General features: G+C 37.2%; 1 protein-coding gene and 1 pseudogene across 2 annotated transcripts in view; both read left to right on the plus strand.

Annotated features, from left to right (window-relative positions):
* The window catches only part of PRKG1 (protein kinase cGMP-dependent 1), a 1,318,464-nt gene that overhangs the window by 325,641 nt on the left and 972,441 nt on the right, over positions 1–20,382 (plus strand). The gene's annotated exons all lie outside the window — the stretch shown is intronic.
* On the plus strand, positions 9,948–11,047 carry LOC129480497 (ras suppressor protein 1-like; annotated as a pseudogene).

Below are 20,382 nucleotides of genomic sequence, written 5' to 3' on the forward strand. Positions count from 1 at the left end.
GTGGATGGAACTGGAGGTCATTGTCTTAAGTGAAACAACCCAGAAACAGAAAAATACTGTGCGTTCTCACTTATTCATAGGAAGTAAATAATGTGTACACATGGGCATAGAGTGTAGAATAATAGGCATTGGAGACTAAAAGGTGAGGGAGTGGAATGGGGGTAGATGTTGAGAAATTACCTAATGGGTATAATGTACATTGTTCAGGTGTACATTGTTCAGGTCTCTATAAGGCCAGACTTCACCACTACACGATATATCTATATAACAAAATTATACTTTCACTCCTTAAATTTAAACCCCCCCAAAAATTTCCTACAGTATCACATGGAACACAGCTCTCACCTGCTCCAATATCTTCATGTCCTATTGAGCAAAGGAAATTCAATACACCCTTTTTAAAAAAGAACCTATTATGAACATTGTGCTCTGGGCTATGGAGGATGTAGACATGAATAAGAAGTTTTTCTGTCCTCACACAGTTTAATGAAGAACAAGGTTAACAGAAATCATTCCATAGCAAACGCAGAAAGTACTTAGAAGGAGGAATGTGTCCTGGCTGGTGAGATTCAGGAAGAGTTCATGGAAGGATGAGTAAAAATTCACATTCAATAGTGTGGCCTCTTATACTTGGCTGACTTTTCACTATACCCATATTTTTATTTTTTTTTTATTTTTTTGCTACTATGTCACTATTTCCTGTTTAGCCTTCAGTTTTTTTTTTTTATCTGTATACTTTTTTTCTCATGCCCGTCACTTAGACATATGGCCAGTGTTACTGAGTGCCTTCTATGGGTGCTTTCAGCTAGTTGTAAGGATACAACATTGAACAAATGAGACAAGGTGCCCCCCTTATGGAACTTGCCGTCCAGGTAGGTAGGCAGTTCTTAACATTAAAAGGTCACCCAGATGAATGCAAAATTGCACACTATGGTTGGTGCTGGGAAAGACAGGTGCAAACTGCTATGCCAGCAGGGTGATCAGGTTTCATTCTGGAGTCACAAATGGCTTCCCTGAGGTATAGGTGTTAGGTTAGGTTGAGTCAAGAAGGCTGTTTCTAGCCTTTGCAGATCTCGGAACAGAAGAAGCAGATTATGCATCTGAGAAAAGGTCATTATGGGTGCAGAAAAAGGGAATGAAGAGTGTGTACAGCACTTTTCACATGGTAAGCATTTCTCAGGGTCAAGTTCAAAAGGCACCTCCTCCCTGAAGCCTTTCTTAAAATACTTGAACATTAAAAAGATCCTCCCTCTTTTCAGCTCTTAACCATTGTGTATCTCTCATGAGGGTGTTTATTACATACTGCCTTGGTTTGTGATTATTTATGTGCAAGTTTGATTGTCTGTGCTCAACTGTAAGCTTCTAGAAACCAGAATTTGTCTCATATCCATCTTTGTATCCTTCAGTGTCATGAGTTCTTAAAAAATATTTGCTGAATAAGGTCACTTCCTCAGTATGCCTGTTAGCACTTAGATGGTGTGTTCAGTTACATGCAACAGTTCAGTGTAACTGTTGCTTTCATTCAGTGTCTCATATTACTAACTGACTTGTCCCTGGAGAACATTGGCAGTTGCTTGACATTTGTGTATAACAGGTGAAGAAGTATTCACTGGCCCACTTTGGGAAAGACAGAAGTTTGGAATTTGAGGACCGGTACCTTAGATCTCCGTGAATCACAATGAATGGCTGCTTGACCAAAAGTGTTCATAAATCTGTAGCATTGCAAAATGTAGGTTCAACCAACCAAATTTGCTTTACCTTTTTATTTCACCATCTGTGTTGGCTTGTTCTGATTTCCATGTCATTAGACAAGGAGAAGATGATCATCTGCCCGTAGCAAAACACTTGGATTCCATCAGAGGTTCTTCTGAAAAGTAAACATACTATGGAAAGGAGGGCCTGGGCGGGGGGGAAGCACCACACCTGTAGGCCTTCTTTCTGATATATTTTTTTGAGGGGGGATGGTGTTTCACTCTTGTTACCCAGGCTGGAGTGCAATGGCATGATCTCGGCTCACCACAACCTCCGCCTCCCCGGTTCAAGTGATTCTCCTGCCTCAGCCTCCCTAGTAGCTGGGATTACAGGCATGTGCCACCACACCTGGCTAATTTTGTATTTTTAGTAGAGATGCAGTTTCTCCATGTTGGTCAGGCTGGCCTCGAACTCCTGACCTCAGGTGATCTGCCAGCCTTGGCCTCCAAAAGTGCTGGGATTACAGGCGTAAGCCACTGCTCCCAGCCCTTCCTGATATCGTCTAGGTCTCTTTGCAACAAGCTGAGTGGACCCATTCTCCTGTGCTCAGGACCTAGCTCTAGTTTTCCCCTTATCTTTCCTAGAATATGGTCATTCACTGGCATCTATGATGGAACAGAAAAATAGCTGGAAAATGAAAACTACAAAACTCTCACTCAACATTATTTTACAATAGTGTTGGAGTTAATAGTTATGGCAGAACTGCATCTTCTAAGGAAAACTGCGCTATGACAAATAGCCCCAGAGTGAGAGGCAGCCAACTCACTGTCAGGGTGACTCAGAAGTCCTAATGGGTGGGAATGATCATTATATGAAGACTGTAAATCTGATTAATGTGCACTGTGAGATGAGGTATAACATTTCATGCGAAATGAGGTAGGGGTAGGTGAGAAAGGATGATAGAAACAGCTGGTTCTGCACATGTCTAAAGGACCATATTAAAATTACAATGACATAGAGGGATATGTAAACAAACATAGGGAATGTTCAGATGGATATGTGTGTGTGTGTGTGTGTATTTCAGTGTTTACATAAACATATACCTAAACTTATTTATAGACTCATAGCTGATGAATGAACCTTCACAAATATACTATTTCCAGTCCCCAAATAATGGGGTACACAATTTTATTCTCACTGTAAAAGCTTATTCTTTGGTAGGACATATTGCCAAGTTTTTCACTATGGGACTAATCTGGAGGCCATATGGTGACATTTAATTTATGGGCGATATTATCTAACAGCATTCCTTTAGCAGTTGGTAATTGTAATGTTTCATTATCTCAGTTTAGTTTTGTCATAATCTTGTGACATGGCTGATATCATTATTCCACATTGATAAAGAAAAATATTTAGAGACAAACACAATTCCCATTAAGTTTCAGTGTGTGTGTGTGTGTGTGTGTGTAGGGTATGTGTATGTGGGATTGTTTTTAAGTCATGTAGAACATTCTTCCTCATAACTGATATTCTGGATTAAATTTTAATTTGTGGAGTCTTGGGCAAAGTCTAAACCTAAATAATGTTTGGGAAGAGGGGCCATAACCTGAAAATCTGTGTCAGATTGGCCCTATAAGAGAGAGGCGAGCTTACTGGATTCTGGCTTCAATACATCTATTCCCCTTTCTAGATGAGTAAAGAGTAAGACACAGTTCTACCCTTCCTTTTCTGTCTCTCCCCTCTTATTCAGAGTCTATTCTATCTTATTTCACTTTGTTTTTATGGATGAATTTTACTACAAAGGGTAAAGTCCAGCCTTCCCTATGTCAAGAAAGATTAGACCTCATTATCTGTCCTGATTTCTCAAAGGCATGAACCAGGAACAATCAGAGTAACTTCTTTGGACCTTCCAGCATGAGAAAGAAGTGTTCTCTTTCCTATAGGTTAAAGACTGAGATGGAAAAGAAATAAAACAAATGCTTCTTAATTCTGACTTTTGCAGTATGTAGCCCTATTATATATACAGTTGTCCCTTGGTATCCATGGGGGATTGGTTCCAGGACCCAGTGCAGATACCAAAATTTGCAGATGCTCAATTCTCTAAATAAAATAGCATAATATTTTCATATAACCCAGACACATCCTCTTGTATACCTTAAATCATTTCTAGGTTACTTATAATACCAAATAAAAGGCCTACATACCACTTCATTCTCATGGATTCAATGTAGTACTTGGCACACAGCAAATTCAAGTTTTGCTTTTTGGAATTTCCTGAAAACATTTTTCTGAATAGTTTTGATTTGCATTTGGATGAATCCATGGGTGTGGAACTCATGGATAAGAGCTGCCTACTGTATTCAGTCTGTGCAGCAACTGGTAAAGGACACAAACAAAAAGTATAATGAGGTCTCATCTTTCTTGACATGAGGCAGGCTGGTCCTCACCTTTTTACGAATAAGAAAACTTTGATTCAGAAACTTTAATACACAGATATATTTTTGTACATGTATGTACATATTTATACACTTAAGAATGTTGTGCAAGGTCACAGAGCAACATCATGGTAGAGCCAGGGCTTGCCAGGTGGCATAGGTTTTACATCTCCCTCAATATTTATTAAACTACAAACATCCCTCAGAGATGCTGAGAATCTCAGAGTCCCTCTGTAATATGATCACATGCTGTCTGTTTTTCCTCTAGCTGATCCCTGAAATGCTGGAGTTGGCAGGAAAAAAAAAAAGATAAAGGTGAGATTAATTAAATGGGATAATGCATGTGAACACAGTTTGTAAATTCTAAGGTCTTACAAAAGATTTCTATATTAGTAATAGTTGCAATACGCTCATTTACATGAACCACTTATCATTCACAGCTAATTACCAAGCAGTACAGTAACAATTATGTGGATGATGAAATACACTTCAGATCAACTCTTTTGCAAGCTGTTTCAGTTACAATATTCAACTCTCTTCCCTTGGTTTCCATCTTCGAAGTATATTGCTTAGGAAACTTGGATAACTACTGACAACTAAAAAGAATTATGAACATTCATCATACAGGAAGTAAGCATTCATCCAAGAAAAACGAGTTATAGAAATGAAAGATGAGATTCTATTTCTGAGCTGCCCATTGGCTTTTCTTATGAGGACTGAATTTGTGGACTCTGTGAAATTTTCATATGCATTATTACACTGTCTTGGAAATGGCCATTTAAGTTTTCAACATGAGACAGCTAGCAGGCCCTCATCAAGTTCTGCAATTCTAACTGTATGTCTCCACTGGTCTCACATCTATGCCCTTGAGTTGGTTTATACTCATGTCATTTTTCCAAAACAACTGTAATTACTATAAACGTTGAACAAGCAAATATTAACTTGGCTGGGATATGATTTTCAAACTACATTACAGTAGAGAACAAAGTTTGTAATGAGATTCTGTGTACTACTATTCAAAGCAATTAGGAGAAATGAGTATTGAGCTCTTAACGTTCTGACAAGTTATTTCAATATTATGTCCAAACAAAGGAACTTTTTTTTTTTTTTTGAGACGGAGTCTTGCTCTGTCGCCCAGGCTGGAGTGCAGTGGCGCGATCTCGGCTCATTGCAAGCTCCGCCTCCCGGGTTCACGCCATTCTCCTGCCTCAGCCTCCCGAATAGCTGGGACTACAGGCGCCCGCCACCCCGCCCGGCTAATTTTTTTGTATTTTTAGTAGAAACGGGGTTTCACTGTGTTAGCCAGGATGGTCTCGATCTCCTGACTTCATGATCCGCCCTCCTCGGCCTCCCAAAGTGCTGGGATTACAGGCTTGAGCCACTGCGCCCGGCCCAAATAAAAGAACTTTTTGAAATAAAAAAAACTGATTGATTTCTTGAGATTTCATAACATGAGACAAAAAAAGAAACAGTCATCACTGATCTTCCAGCAAGTCACAATTGTAATGTATTGAAAAGTTTAATGGCCTTGACTTTAGAAGTGTAATGAGTTTTGTAATTGCTCATGTGAGAGGTGATTGGTTATGCTGAATATACGGGTGCAAATAAGCAAATATAACAGGTGACATTTGTTGTTCCAATAAAATAAATCCAGCTTTGAACAAGTTTAGTGGAAAAGTTATAAATAATAAGGAAACTTTAAGAAAGAGAATATGTGATCACAGTATTTTTATGGGAAGGTAGGACATCTTGAGTACTAATCTGGAATTTTATTGGTAAGAGGGGCCATTTATTGAGTTCTTAGTATATTTTGAATTTGGCCGAGGCACTGACTATCCGGTTTAATCCTTATAAGCAATCCTATGGGAAAATACAGCGTGGATTATCTAAGTCACTTTCCTGAGACCACATAGCCAATAAATGGAAAAGATAATTCAGTTGTGGGTCAATTTCAATGATATTTCTACTATCCTAGAGGTTTTGCATAAATATGTGACATTAGAAAGAATTAAATATCAGAATAGTTATGCACGGGGATTTGAGAGAAAGCTCCACAATTATATAGTGAGCATTTCAGTCAAGAGGGAGAAGTGATAAAATTATGTGTAGAGATGAGTAGGTCCTGTTTGGATAACTCATTTGATTTGTCTGCATCTAATCTGTGTCTTCAGAGTTTTGTAGCCTGTTTATATCACATTTAATTTGATATTTGTTCTTTCAAAATCTCCTATAATTGGGTTTACCCTCCAGGTCAGGGATAGATGAGGTTAATCACAACAGGATCAATGAAAACACTAACCAGTAACATTCCCAGAGCCATTACAATCTGACTAACAGAAAGATAGAGTAGAAATAACCATTCTGTTTTCAACAAACTTTTGAGTTTATCTCATTTTGAATGGGCACAAGAATATCTAAGAGAGATTCTCTTTAAGAATTTTATTCAAATGTCCCCTTGGGTAAAGTTTGTATGGAGACTCTCAGAGCTAATTTATGAGATACTACTTTGATTGTTGAACAAAAAAAGTAAAGAAATAATTATGACAAATCAAATGAAAACTGTGTTTATATTATTAAAGCGGACAAATGTGTGGCTTTATTACTTTATAGAATGAAGAGTTCTTAAATCATGTAAGGAATATTTTGTTCTTAAGACAAAGTTGGGGCCGGGCACAGTGGCTCACGCCTGTAATCCCAGCACTTTGGGAGGCAGAGGCAGGCGGATCACTAGGTCAGGAGTTCAAGACCAGCCTGGCCAACATGGTAAAACACCATCTCTACTAAAAATACAGAAATTAGCCAGGCGTGATGGCGGGCACCTGTAATCCCAGCTACTGAGAGGGCTGAGGCAGGAGAGTTGCTTGAACCCGGGAGGTGGAGGTTGCAGTAAGCTGAGATCATGCCATTGCATTCCAGCCTGGGTGACAAGAGCAAGACTCCGTCTCAAAAAAAAAAAAAAGAGTTAGACAAAAATGAATTGTGATAATGGTATTATTACTGATGCCTTAAAATTTAGGACACTCTAGTTTCAAATATTAATACATTTCAAAGTTTCTTTTTAAGGACTATTACAGAAAACTTGAAGCAGCAGTCACCAACTCATGACATGGCTTTTTTATTCTGAATGAGGCTTGAGATATTGTACAAAAATGAGTGGACAGTTAAACTTTTTGTGAGCTGGGTGCATAAAATGAGCTCTTGACTTTTTCTAATAGCCAAGAAATCTTCCCACACACAATCTGCAGCCCAGTTGCAAGTAGCTGGTGATCTCCATGGTCAGGTAAGTTGGTGGGTATCTGCCTACAAGATGTAATTTAATGGGTATGAAAGGTCTTTTATTTTTTCCCCTTCATGCGTGTCCTGCAGGTATCACAGGGACTGAAATTCTGCTAGCCAACTGCACTTTAGATTCAGATTCATTTTACACTTTTTCCAAGCACCAACTATACACCCAACTATTGCTGAATTTTTTATATACATGGTTTACATGTGTTTAATTTTTATGAATGTTTTCCCCTCTTACAGCCTGCATACTGCAGATATTTTACAAGTTAATCAAGAGTCACATGTGGGCAAAACTAATTTAGTATTCAAGTGAGAAAAATATAAAGTAGTCACAAATATTTGATTTTAAGATTAAAATTAGTAACCCCCAATTTTATTGAAATAGCAGGAGCTATGTCTTATTCATCTTAGTTCATTGTATTCTTCCTAACATGCACACAAACACCCTTGGCTCTCCTTATGTGTAAATGACATTAAATACACATAATGAATCCTAAACAGAATAAACTGGGGACATCTCAAAGTAGCTGAAAGGGAAAGAAGCAACTAACATAAAGAATAAAAGTGTAAAGAGCCCAGAGTAGTAAGGAGGCCAAGACAGGCCAGACTTCAAGGACAAGGAGGATGAATAATGGGAAACTCATAAAGAAAGTCAAGGATAACCTGGGGTTTATTCTGAACATTGCAACTCCTGTCACCATGCTCTCAACAGCAGTTACTTAACAATCCTGTTACTTAACAATCCATCAATGCCTTCTATTTCCTATAGAATAAAGTCTGGATTATTTAGCCAGGTTATGCCAGGGTCTCCAAAACCTGACCCATCTGTTCCTCTGGCATAGCTGATTTAGCCTCTCTAACCACACTCTCTCCTGTAATGGGCAATTGTACCTGCCATTCTTTTTATTCTTTCCTAACCATTCCACAAGCCAGCCCAAACATCTTCTGCAAAGCCTTCTCTGAGTTAATCCTTTCATCCTCTGTGCTGTGGTACCTCCTACACACTTTATATTGTAGCTTATTTGATCCAATAATTGCAATTGTATGTTTCCTTGGCCAAATTATCCACTAGACTGGGAACTCTTTGGAGACAGAATTACACTCTACTTACTTATGTGTCCTCAGCCTTTTGTTCAGAGACTGTGGCGTGGTAGGCATTCAGTAGATATCTGCTTGATGTGTGAAAATATGGAAATTCATGTTTCTTAGCCTGGCAGTCAAGGTCCTCTTCCAGTCTCACTTTCTAAAGATAAAATGTCATAAGGATTTGGTAAGCTTTTACTTTTCTAGGGATGTAAAATGAGGATGATAAATATGCCTACTTCAATGGGTTATCATGAAGGTTAAATAAAATGGTACATGTAAAATATTTAGCATGGTGTCAAATCGTTGATAAGGACCCAAATGGTATTGACTAGTATCATTATATGACACATTTTTCAATATAGATAGGTTTTTAAGATTATGTAAGAATAAATAAGTATAAGATTAGTATATGGTAAAGACTTTAAATGCTGTGGAAATACTGAAGAGGATCGCATAAAGGGGTGGAGTTGGGTGAGGAGTTAACACTGTCAGGCATCTGAATGCAGAGTAGGGAAAGCAGAGGGAAATTCCAAGGACAAGGAATCATGACACCTGATCAGGGGATTTAAAGATTACTTTTATCAAAAGATGTTTTTTCATAAAAATCTTTAACGGAGGAGGAAAGCTAGAGTATGTTTAAATAAAATGAAATTCTTGAGTATTTTGTGAAAGTTCTTCTCTGTGCTCAGTTTGACATATTTTAAATTAGAGGCTATCTTGATAAATTGCTTAGAATCCGAGCTTAAATTTCTTCTCTTCATTTTGTTGACAGAAGTCCTACATCATTGATTTGCTTTCATTTTGTCTTAAGTTGGGACATTTCCCATGACACTTAAATAATTTCTGTAATAACACTTCATGCATAACTGCTGGCTAACTATAGCATTATCCTTGCCATTTCTTTTCATAAGCATATACCATGAAAATTTGTGACAATTTTGTTAAAATATACAGTCTCAAATTGGTTTCTTACACATGCCTGTGAATTCTGAATTCTCTTCTTTGAAAGCTTCCTAGATAGCTCAGCATTCACTGGGTTCTCCACTTACTCCCTTGAAGGAGATTTTGAGTGCTTTGAGCAGCTATTACAAACTAGTTAACGGACTTGGGCCAAGTCAGTGCTCTCTTTTCTGCTTCCATTTTATCTCTTGCTGAATGGGAATCTCTACCAAGCTCTATTCCTCCAGGGAAAGAGTGTACAGATAAGTGAAACAACATATTTGAACTATTTTATAGATCCCTAGAAGAAAGGAACCAAGAACATAATTCTTTGACCTAGTTAACAATTTTTGGCCTGCTTTGTGCTGTTGCTGGGTTTGTAGTGGCCTTTGTTTGCTGTTTTCCCTTCCTTTCTGCTCTGTGGACTACTGTCAATTTATTGTCACTACTTTAGGCACATAAAACTGGTGAACAGCAAGGAGATTCTTTACTCTCAGTTATTAGAAAATATCCGTCTTTTGGAAGTAGCATACAGATGAGGATACAGTTCAAGTTTCAGTCTGGGATTTATCTCGCAGGCATCTTTCTACCAAAATGTGTTGACCATCTCCCTTATCACTACACTGTCATAAAATAAGTGTTCAAATAACTGTGGCTTTGTACATTTGGCCAAGTTCAAAAAGAAAGGTTGCTCTTCTAGCAAATACATGTAAATAGATTGAGAAGTACAATAAAAGTGCATCCTGCTGCAGTCTGTCATTCCATGCCCATGCTGTTAGGTGGGGCTCTTCGTGACCATGTCCAAGACTCTGAAAAAGTTTGTGGAAAGCCAGGAAGTAGACAGGGTGACTAGGTCATCTACAACATGCTGTATGTCAATGGCACATTTTCCTTATCCTGTACCATACAACTGGTCCTCAGCCATAACAAGCTCACAGTGGTGCCACCAAACACAGCAGAACTGAAGAATTTGGAAGTGCTCAACTTCCTTAATAGCCAGATTGAGGAGCTGCCCACCCAGATCAGCAGCCTTCAGAAACTCAAACACGTGAACCTGGGCATGAATGGGCTAAATACTTTGCCTGAAGGATTTTGCTTTCTACCTAGCTCTTGACCTTCTGGACTTGATGTACAATTTGAATGAAAATTCTCTTCCTGGAAACTTCATCTACCTTACCACCTTCCGTGCACTCTTATGTAAGTGACAATGATTTTGAAATCCTGCAACCAGCTATTAGGAAGCTCACAAAGTTGCAGATACCCAGCTTTAGGGATAACTACCTGATCTTGCAGCCTAGGGAAACTGGGGAGCTTACCCAGCTTAAGGAACTCAACATTCAGGGCAACTGCCTGACCCTTCTGCCCCCAGAACTAGGAAACTTATATTTAACTGATCAGAAGAAGGTATGCAAAGTGGAGAACAGCCCCTGGGTTACCCCAATTGCTGACCAGTTCCAGCTTGGTGTGTCCTGTGTGTTTGAATGTGTCTGTTCTGAGACATATGAGTACCTCTATGGCAGCACATGCAGGCAAATCCAGACCCACCAAAAAATAATAATCACAAATCAGAAAAGATGAGCTGGAAACACCTGACAGCCAGTAACAAATAAGGGGTGGGCATTGGCTGGGCATCTGGCCTCTTCTCTCACCAACACTTCTGTCTTTTCTTGCTCTGTCTCTCAAATAAATACAATGTGTGTGTGAAAAATAAAGACATACAATAAAAGGCAAAATGTATTTTATAACTCAACGTTCTATCCTTAAATACTTGGGAATTACTTTTAACAAGTTCAGTTACTAGCATAAGTGATTTAACAAGGAATCAAGTATAATTGGATTCTAAGTACCTTCAGGTACAATTTGACCCAAATTGTTTTATTCAGTAACAGAAGAAAACACTGCACCTTATTTGCAACTTGACTGCATTTTCTAGGAAGCAGATAAGGTCAGATACTTCAGAAGAACTATTTATCTGCAAGAAGATATCCTTCTTGCAGAGATTTAGAGGAATTAAAAAAAACATTTTGTTTAATTTTTTTGTGTGTATATGGTGCAATTCCGTGCTTTTCCACAAATGATTCAATGGGAGACCATAGAAATGTTAGTATTAGTGTGGCCTTTGAAGCCAAACTGACCTCTTTATATAACTAGGCTTCAGCTGTGTAATCTTAAGCACCTTACTTAAATCCTCCAAGACTCAGTTAGCTCATCTATAAAATGGAGTTAAGCGTGTAACTTTTTAATAGAGCAAGATTAAATGAAATTATGAATGAAACATGCTTTGCACAGTACATGGCACATAAGAAGCATACAATAACTATTAACCATACTTATTCTTATCTATAAAGTAGATGAAATGACTTCCCTTTTCAGACTCTGCAGAACCTAATTATATTGTAGTTAAAAATATTCAGTATAAATGCTAGCCTATGTTAAGTGAAATAAGCTAGGCACAGAAAGACAAACATCGCATGTTCTCACTTATCTGTGAGAACTAAAAATTAAAAGCAGTTGAACTCATGGAGTTAGAGAGTAGAAGAATGGTTACCAGAGGCTGGGAAGGGTAGTAGCGGGAGGATGGTTAATGGGTACAAAAAATAGTTAGAAAGAATAAATAAGACCTAGTATTTGCTAGCACAACAGGGTGACTATAGTAAAAATTAATGTAATTGTTCATTTTAAAATGACTAAAAGAGTATATTTGGATTGCTTGAAACACAAAAGTTAAATGCTTGAGGTGATGGACACCCTACTTACCCTGATGTGATTATTATGCATTGCATGCCTGGATCCAAATACCTCATGTGACCCATAGATATATACACTTATTATGTACCCTTAAAAAATAAAAATTAAAAAATAAAATAAATGCTAGTAAACCACAGATGGTAAGTCTTAGGAAATCTTGCATCACATTAAATTCTGTTTTTCACACAAAGTCTTTGTCATCCAGTGTATATTTTGCATTTATAGCACGTCTCAATTAGATTAACCTCATTTCAAGTTCTAAATTGCTATGTGAAGCCACCATATTCGACAGTTCAGGACTGTGCAATTTCCACCTTCCCATTCCCAGTTGAGTAATTCTTATCTGGAGATGATCTCAGCTGGAAAAAGGGAATCTCTGCATTTTGCTTGTCAGTCCTGAGGCCAGTGACAACTGTGCTTTTCTACGTTACTAAAAGAAGGTTTGGCATCAATGTTTAAAAAAATATAAAAAAGTGCATCTCTCATCCTGAGAGTCAACTTGAGCAAACGCAATCAGTCAGTCTTTCTCTAACCCTTGTGTAAATCTGGAATGTGTTTCTTTCTGCAGTTTGACATGAGATCGGTCTCTAGATTGTAAAAATCAAACAAAACTGACCCTGAAATTGATTCTGCAGCCTTTCTAAGTCCAAGGACTTGCTTCCCTGGGCAATTGTGAGGCTCTCATTTTAGTGCCTCGGAGAAGCAGAGAAAAATACAGATACAGACAGAACGAGATAATAGTAATAGCAATGGAATCAATAACTACACTTTCCCTGGCATACGTTCTAGCATTTTCTGAGGCCTATGTGCCAAGAAGTGTGCTGTCTTAGATATCCATCGTCTGATTTAATAGAAGTATAGTATTTTAAAAATTGGATCTCCTGAGGTTTTATAGAAAGACCCTTATTTAGATGAGCTCTTTAAAAACTAAGATCAATCAAATTAGATACAGTACTACTAGCTTGCATTGTCAATCACATTAAATGTAATTTTCTTAAAGGATACCTTTCTTTCTACTCAAAAGCTCATGCGCACTAAGGTTGACTATCCTTTATAATCTTCCTAACAACAGAATATTGTTACTGTTATTTTAATGTTCAATTTTTAAATTATTTGAAAGCATTTATTGAGCAGTTACAATATGCTGGGCACTGATCTAAGTACTTTATATACATTATCTCATTTAATCCCTATGGAAACTAAATAGTAGACATTTATATTGTCATTATATTCATTTGTTAGATTAATTTACGTATGGAAAAATAGATGCTCAGTGATGTTAACAACAAAACAAAACAAAAAAACCACTTCTATTTTCACAAAGACACTAATTGACAGAGGTGGAACTCAAACCTCAAAAAGTTTTTGTGAGCATACTATTACCAAATAAAATATTACCATGATATGATATATTCATGTATAGCACAGTAATTTGTTTCCTCAAAAATTATACTAAATAATTACCTTTTTTTCTCTTCATTGTGGAAAAATTAGCCTAGATTACAAAAATCAAGGCAAGAATTTGTTTTTGCTTCAAATAGCACTAGACTTATTTACTTATTAAATAGTTCAATATTGGTTAAAAGTGTAAGCTCCAGAATTAGATGACCTATATTCAGACTCTAATAATTTCCAGCTGAGTAATCAAGAACAAGTTACTTAACTCCCCTAAACCTCATTTTTCCTATCTGCAAAATGGAAGTAATAACTGCAGTAGATTAATGCAGTTAGCACAGTGTCATACACATAGTAAGACCTTCATGAATATTAGGTTGGTTGTTATAATAATAAGAATTAAAATCTTATATATTTCTGCGTTCTACAAGAAGTTCACAATGCTTGGAAAAGGATGCTCTTTTTCTTTTTTCTAAATTGATATATCAGGCTGGACACAGTGTCTTCCACCTGTAATCCCAGCACTTTGGGAGGCCAAGGCAGGAGGGTCACTTGAAGCTAAGATGGGTCTAGAGACCTTGTCTTTACAAAGAAATTTGTTTTAATTAGCCGGGCATGGTGGCACGTGCCTGTAGTCCCAGCTACTCAGGAGGCTGAGGCAGAAGATTGCTTGAGCCCAGGAGTTTGAGACTATAGTGAGTTATAAGCATGTCGCTGAACTCTAGCCTGGGTGACAAAGCAAGTCCCTGTCTCTAAAAATAAAATAAAATAATTTATATGCCATAGTTGTACATATCTTTGGGATGCATGTGATATTTTGATACATGTCTACAATGTGGAATGATCACATCAGAGTAATTGGGATATCCATCTCCTCAAACATTTATTTTTTCTTTGTGTTGGCAATATTACAATTCTTCTAGCTATTTTGAAATATACAACAAATTATTCTTAACTGTATAACTATAAAATACTCTACTATTGAACACTAGAACTGACAGCTTCTCTCTCTTTATTTTTGTACCCATTAACCAACTATTCTTCATTCCCCATCCTTCCTTTCCTTCCAGGCCTCTAGTAACCACCATTCTACTTTCAACTAACATGAGATCCACCTTTTTAGCTCCCACGTATGAGAGGAAACGTGATGTTTGTCTTTCTGTGCTGTGCTTATTTCACTTGACACAGTGACCTCCAGTTCCATCTACATTGCTGCAAATGACAAGATTTTATCCTTTGTTATGGCCCGCTAAGATTCCACTGTGGGCCAGGCATGGTGGCTCACGCCTGTAATCCCAGCACTTTGGGAGGCCAAGGCGGGCAGATTATGAGGTCAGGAGATCAAGACCATCCTGTCCAACACGGTGAAACCCCGTCTCTACTAAAAATACAAAAAAAAAAAAAAAAAAAAATTAGCCAGGCGTGGTGGTGGGCACCTGTAGTCCCAGCTACTCGGGAGGCTCAGGCAGGAGAATGGCGTGAACCTGGGAGGTGGAGCTTGCAGTGAGCCCAGATCGCTCCACTGCACTCCAGCCTGGGCGACTGAGCGAGACTCCATTTCAAAAAAAGAAAAAAAAAGAAGATTCCATTGTGTATATATCTAACATTTTCTTTATCCATGTATCCACTGATAGACACTTAGCGTTGCTTCCATATCTTGACTATTGTGAATAATGCTGCAGTAAACATGGGAGTGCAGATATCATGTTCGTATACTGATTTCCTTTCAGCAGTGAGATAGCTAGATCATGCAGTAGTTCTCTTTTTAGGCTTTCAAGGAGTCGCCATAATGTTTTCTGTAATAGCTGTACTAATTTACACTCCCACCAACAGCATAAAAGAGAACCCCTTTCTTTACATCCTCTCCAGTACTTGTTATTCTTTCTCTTTTTATAGCCATTCGAACTGGGGTGAGATGATATCTGTTTGTGATTTTAATTTGCATTTCCCTAATAATTAGTGATTTTGAGCATTTTTTGAAATACACCTGTTTGCCATTTGTAGATCTTTTTTTCAGAAATATCTATTCAGGTCTTTTTCCCAGTTTTAAATTTGATGATAATGATTTTTTTGAAGTGATTGAATTGTTTGAGTTTGTTTTTTTTGTTTTGAGACGGAGTCTCGCTCTGTCACCCAGACTGGAGTGCAATGGCGTGATCTCAGCTCACTGCAACCTCTGCCTCCTGGGTTCAAGCAATCTTTGTATTTTTAGTAGAGACGCAGTTTCACCATGTTGGCCAGGCTGGTCTCGAACTCCTGACCTCAAGTGATACGCCTGCCTCGTTCTCCCAAAGTGTTGGGATTACAGGCGTGAGCCACCGTGCCTGGCTCTTCAAGTTTTTCAATGTATCCTTTGTCAGATGGATAGTTTGCAAATACATTCTCTGATACTGTAGGTTGTCTCTTCGCTTTGTTAATTGTTTCATTTGCTATGCAAAAGCTTTTTAGCTTATTGTAATTCCATTTTCCTATATTTGCTTTTGTTGCTTGTGCTTTGGAGGTCTTACCCAAAAAATCTTGACCCAGGCCAATGTCCTGTAGTGTTTCTCCAATATTTTCGTCCAGTAGTTTTATAGTTTCTTTCCTGGCTGTGCAGGGACTTGATGGGAGACCCAAGCCCCTCTGAGCCAACAAGACCTGGTTCTCCAGCCTTGGCCTGACAGCAACCTCCTAGGGACCCAGTCTCAGCTTCAACCATTCTACTGCCATTAGAAAACCATCTCATCTGTGCTGAAACCTGCTGGGAGACATGCACCTGCCTGAGCCAAGGAGAAAGGGGTCTCCTTTTTGGTTTTAGAAAAGAGAGGGAGAGGATACTGTTTTCTGAGTACTAACTTTGATGAGGTGCCCAGCAACCTTAGAAAGCTGCTCGTCTGTCTCATCTTGTGTCACATGTCAGGAGTTTCCCACTTTTGCACTAGGTATTTGTAGCATTAACCTAAGTCCCTAGGATTGCCTAATAACAGTAGACCTGAAGCAGTTGAATAGGCTTATGATTATGTGTTTCTATTAAAGAACTTAGATTCCTATCTGAAATGTAATAGTTTGCAAGTTCTCAATTTATTTTACTATTCATACTTTAAATTAGGAAGACTGGAAGTTTAAATGCAACTACTGACCTCATTTCATTTTTCAAGTCAACTTGCAAATTTTTCAAGTGACAGCACTTTTGAGATAACGGAGTTATAGGTTTATCAGCATGGGTCTGGATATAAGGTCTGACATTCCTATGGCTATTTAAATAGCCATATTTCTGAAAATTATGATGATGGGAGTAAATAAGTTTCTGGGACATAATGACATCAATTCTGTAGTAAATTCTTTTTTCATTAATATCCTGCAAATTGTCAAATTAATGGATAAAATACCCAAGTAATTACTCCAGAGAATATGCAAGATGCATTTTAAGTTTGCTAGCTTTGCCTTTAAAAAAATAGCTAATTTTCTTTCTTGATGTATGGGCAAGAAGAGATTGGCTAGAGCAAAAACAAAAGTTACTTTCAGCATAACGATTTCTTTATTATAAATACAAGCCTTAGCTCACTGACTATCATGTGAGTTAAAAGAATAGCTTTCCCAGTGCTTTCCCTTTGGGACATAGATTATTTAAGTGCTGAATACAGTAACTTAAATATCTTCTTCAACATAGAATAAAAACCTTGACTTTTTTCATTAGGTTAGAATTAGTGCATAGAAGCTAAGAAATAGTAAAACTTATGTAATCATATTATGCTTGGGAAACTTTGTTTTCTTGCAAACAAAGTTATTTGTCTCTTATTTATTGTGTTGATAATGAAAATAGTATCTCTACCCTGAGGTATTACAAAAAATTAATCAAGTCAGCATGTATACTGCATATGTGTCTTGTGGAATATTTACCATTTAATCAAGAACCTAAAAAAAATATAACCTAGCTCCCAAAAATGTAACATCAGTGGTTAACTGTCAGGTAAAAGAAAAGTAAAATAAGGCTGGGCATGGTGGCTGACGCCTGTAATCCCAGCACTTTGAGAGGCCAAGGTGGATGGATCATTTGAGGTCAGGAGTTCGTGAGCAGCCTGGCCAACATGAAGAAACCCTGTCTCTACTGAAAATACAAAAAAATTAGCCAGTCCTGGTGGTGTGCGCCTGTAATCCCAGCTACTCGGGAGCCTGAGACAGGAGGATTGCTTGAACTCGGGAGGCAGAGGTCTCAGTGAGCCAAGATCACACCACTGTACTCCAGTCTGGGCTACAGAGTGAGACTCAATCTCAAAAAAAAAAAAAAGGTAAACTAAAACAAGATAGCAAAAAATGTTTCACTTTTCTTTTTTAAAAATAGTTTTTTAAAAATTAAAGAATTAACAGATAAAATTGCATGTACAGACGTGTCACTTAAGGTCAGAGATACGTTCAAAGAAATGCATTGTTAGGTAATTTCATTGTGCAAACATCATAGAGTATATTTACAAAAGCCTGGATGCTATAGCCTACTACACACCTAAGGTATGCAATACAGCCTATTGCTTTGAGTCTACAAACCTGTACAGTGTGTTACTCTACTGAATATTTTAGGCCATTTTAACACAATGATAAGTATCTAAGTATATAAATATGTCTAAACATTGAAAGACACAGTAGAAACACAGTATTACAATTTAAATGAGATCACCATCATATATATGATTCATCATTGACCGAAATATCATTATGTGGAACGTGACTGTATTTATCATGCAAAAAATAATAGTTTGAAGTATATATACATTGTGGAATGACTAAGTCTAGCTAATTACCATATGCATTACCACAGGTAGTTACCATTTTTGTGGTGAGAACACTTTACATCCATTCTATTAGCATTTTTCAAGAACACGGGAATATTATTAACCATAGTCACGATGTTATACAATAGATTTCTTGACCTTATTCCTCGTATGTTACTGAAATTTTGTATCCTTTGACCAATATTTTCTCAACCCCTTCCAAAATCTCTCCCCACTCCAGCCTCTGGTATCCACCATTCTACTTTTTACTTTTGTGAGATAAATTTTTTAGATTCTACATATAAGTGAGATCATGCAATAAATTTCTTTCTGTGCCTGGCTTATTTCACTTAACGTGATGTCTTCTAGGTTCACCCATGTTGTCTCAAGTGACAAGATTTCCTTCTTTTTAGAAGGTTGAATAGTATTCCATTGTACATATTTGTGACATTTTCTGTATCCATTCATCCACTGATGGACACTTCGGTTGATTCCATAGCTTGGCTATTGTGAATAGTGCTGCAATGAACACGGAAGTGCAAGTATCTCTTTAATATACTAAATTCATTTCCTTTGTATATATACCTAGTGTTGGTTATATGGGTATATAAGTATATATACATTGGCATATAACTTATATGGGTATATAAGTATATATACATTGGCATTGATGGATTATATGGTACTTCTATTTTTAACTTTTTGAAGAAACATTATACTGTTTTTCATAATGGCTGTATTAATTTATGTTCACACCAAAGTACACCAGGATTTCCTTTTCTCCACATCTTCAGTGATACGTGTTATCTTTTGTCTTTTTGATCATAGCTATTCTAACAAGTGTGAAGTGATACCACATTGGAATTTTAATTTGCATTTCTCTGATGATTAGTGATGCTGAGCATTTTTTAATATACCTGTTGGCCATTTGTTTGTCTTATTTTGAGAAATGTCTATTCAGGATCTTTGCCTATTTTGGGGAGATATTAGGTACATTTTATTTTTTAATTTGTTTTTTATTTTAAAAGGTTTTTGGGGAACAGACTTTGCCCATTTTTAATGGGGTTACTTGTATTCTTGCTATTAAATTATCTTAGTTTCTTACATATTTTAGGCATAGTTTGCAAATATTTTCTCCCATTCTGTAGATTGTCTCTTCACACTGTTGATTATTTCTTTGCTATGTAGATGCTTTTTATTTTGATGTAATTTGTCTATTTTTGATTTTGTTGCCATTGCCTTTGGTGTCATATCCAAAAATTCATTGCCCAGGCCAATGTCATGGAACCTTTTCGCTAGGTTTTCTTCTAATAGTTTTATAGTTTTCGGCTTTACATTTAAGTATTTAAATCATTTTTAGTTTATTTTTGTATATGATGTGAGATAAGGATCTAATTTTATTCTTCTACATGTGGATATTCAGTTTCCCCTACACCATTTATTGAAGAGACCATCCCTTTGCCCTTTTATACTCTTGGTGCCTTTGTCGTAAATCAGTTGGCTGTAAATGTGGAGATTTATTTCTGCCCTGTCTCTTCTGTTCCATTGGTCTATGTGTCTGTTTTGTCATAAAAAAGACATAAGTAATTTACAAATACCATTACAGTATTAGAGTATTGTGAATTTAACTGTGTACTTATTTTTACCAGCGGGTTTTATACTTTCAGAGTTTTTGTGATACTCACTAGCTTTTGTGCTTTCAGCTTAAAGAATTCTGTTTAGCATTTTTTGTAATGAAGTAGGTGGTAATGAACTCCCTTAAATTTTGTTTTTCTGAAAATGTCTTTAATTCTCCTTCATTTCTGAAGGACAGCTTTGCTGGGTACAGTATTCTTAGCTGGGTTCCTTGTTTTTTTGTGTTTTTTTTTGTTGTTGTTGTTTTTTTACAATTTAAGTATGTCATCCTACTCTCTCCTGGCCTGTAAGATTTTTGCTGCGAAGTCTTCTGCTAGCTGTATTATAGTTTTTATAAGTGATTTGCTTCATTTCTCTTGCTGCTTTCAGGATCTTCTCTTTAGCTTTGATTTTTGAGTTTCATTGTACTACGTCTTAGGGAA

The sequence above is a fragment of the Symphalangus syndactylus genome, chromosome 4 (assembly GCF_028878055.3).
Source record: "Symphalangus syndactylus isolate Jambi chromosome 4, NHGRI_mSymSyn1-v2.1_pri, whole genome shotgun sequence".
In the NCBI taxonomy this organism is placed as follows: Eukaryota; Metazoa; Chordata; class Mammalia; order Primates; family Hylobatidae; genus Symphalangus; species Symphalangus syndactylus.